The sequence below is a fragment of the Triticum aestivum genome, chromosome 6D, assembly GCF_018294505.1.
Source record: "Triticum aestivum cultivar Chinese Spring chromosome 6D, IWGSC CS RefSeq v2.1, whole genome shotgun sequence".
NCBI classification, from domain to species: domain Eukaryota; kingdom Viridiplantae; phylum Streptophyta; class Magnoliopsida; order Poales; family Poaceae; genus Triticum; species Triticum aestivum.
This window is the reverse complement of record NC_057811.1, coordinates 120,666,177-120,668,505: the sequence shown is the minus strand read 5'-3', so window position 1 is coordinate 120,668,505 and position 2,329 is coordinate 120,666,177. Positions and strand designations below refer to the sequence as shown.

General features: G+C 55.0%; 1 pseudogene; it reads left to right on the top strand.

The window, feature by feature from the left end:
- The first annotated feature begins 1,975 nt into the window (after positions 1-1,975).
- Positions 1,976-2,114, top strand: LOC123146594 (uncharacterized; annotated as a pseudogene).
- Positions 2,115-2,329: the final 215 nt, after the last annotated feature.

Here is a 2,329-nt window from a genome sequence, read left to right as displayed (position 1 = left end):
TTTTATTCTTTTTTTAATGAATGCGAGGATTTTTTCTGAGACGTTTTTTAGACGAAGGCGAAGACTCTGTGTGTTTTTTTAAAATAGAAACTTGCGCACTGCTTCCTCTCAAGCGGCGTCACAGGGTGGTGCCCCAACCACTAGTGCAGACCAAGGAGTACATTGATAACTGGCACAGGCAGCAATAGACACGGTACAAACCGGAGGAAGACTGGACTAGGACCCTGAACCAGACTAAACGTAACCTAGCATGCTGCAACTGCAACCAAGTACTGACGAACAAATGAAGGGGAGCAGTACAGCCTGATACATGAATCGAACAGCCTAGGATAAGTACCAACATCATGAAGTGAAGGTACAGGACTGCACAGACAGTCCTCACGACTGACAACTTCTTAGGAAGCAAAGCAAATTTTAGGAAGCAACGATCCTGGTTCGTGCCAAGCAAAATGTTTTCTTGGGAAGCAATGATCTTGATTAGGAAGCATTGATCCTCACGATTGGAAACAAATAAAATAGCTTAATTAATCATCCCTGGATTTGGGAAGAAGTTGTAGGGTAAAATAGGAAATAAATTAATTGCAGTTAATTCCAATCCTGCATGCGCCTAGTGCAAGCATAAATAGAGGTGGCCGCTGCGATTCAAGTAAGTAATTTTCGACAAAGGGATGGCGATCCAGCGGAGCATGTCGACCCTTCTCCTCCTCCTCGTCGCGTCTGGGGCTTGCCTTGTCGACGGCGGCACCTCCTTCGTGATCAACTCCACGTGCTCCGCGGGGGCCAACGGCTACGCAAGCCTGTACGACTACTGTGTGCGCACGCTCTCGGCCGACCTGGCGGCGGCGACCTCCCCCGACGCCACCCGGCTTGCCGTTGCCGCCGCCAACATCACCTCCGCCATCGTCACGTTGACGTTGCGCTTCATCCAGGGCCTCATCGGCACCCTCGAGGAATGCGTCACCCTGTATAAGGACGTGAACCGATCCGCGGCCGACGCCTTCGACGACCTCCGCGTCGGGCGAATCGCCGCGGCACTCCCCAAGCTCGAGTACACCGCGGGCCAGCCCCGTTGGTGTACGCTGGCGTTGATGCAGGATAATCCTCTAGGACCAAGGGACCCGATTGACGGTGACAACACTGCTGCCGAAAGTCTGTTAGACTTGGCGTCCCGCGTAACGAAGGTGGTGCTGAGTGTTAAACTACCGATTCCGTTGTAACTTGTACGCCAAGTAGGTTAGCTAGAGATATATCCTAACCAGCTGTAGATTGCGTTTAAACCTGTATTTAGTTGTGATCTTTTGAGATCGATCTGTACTTGTATATTCTCCCTATAAATACCCAGGTTGGGTGTGCCGAACTGCCTAATTTTCTCGTTTTCACATGGTATCAGCCCATCCTCTCTCGATCTGAGATCTCGACGACTTCCAGCCAATCCTCCTCCACCACCATAGCCTCCACCAGTTCCGCCCTCACGTCTCTCACCGCCGGCGCCCTAGCCACCCAGTCCCTTGGCGTCATGGCCTCCCCATCGCCATCGCTCACCGGCCTCGTCACCGTCAAGCTCTCCCATGACACCCATCTCCTCTGGAAGGCCCAGATTCTTCCCGCGTTGCGTGGCGCTCATTGGATGTCCAACGCTGACGGTTCTGAACCGGCCCCTGACAAGGTGATTCCCGGTGTTGATGGTGCTCCGCCGGTCTCCAACCCCGAGTATATCGCTTGGGTCACCCGGGACCAGCACTGCCTCAGCTTCCTCCTGTCCACAGTCTCCAACAACACCCTCCTTCCGGTGCTGTTTCTGCCGTCCTCGGCGGCTGTCTGGAGCGCACTGGAACGGACGTACGCGACCCGGTGTAGGGCGCATGTGATGCAGCTTCGTCGTCAACTCGCCACCATCCAGAAGAAGGAGATGTCCATGGTGGATTACTTCACCAAGGTGAAGGGCCTCGCCGACGCCCTTGCAGCCGCCGGCAAGCAGCTGGATGAGGAGGACATCATCATCTACCTCCTCACCGGCCTCGACTCCAGCTATGATCCACTTGTGACCTCTGTCACCACTCGAGCAGAAGCGATCTCTCTCAACGACCCCTACTCGCACCTGCTGGACTTCGAGATTCGTCATCAACACAACGATTACATCTTCCAGTTCCCTCGCTCTGGTGGCCCCTCGATGAACAATTAGCCGCAACCCTGGCAGTGGAAACGGCAGCGGCGGCTTTGGTGGCAACCGCGGCCGCAATGGCGGCGGCGGCGGTGCTAATGGCGGCGGCGGTGGCAACCGCACCTGCAACTCTCCTGGCCACAACCACAACTATGGCGATCCCAGCCA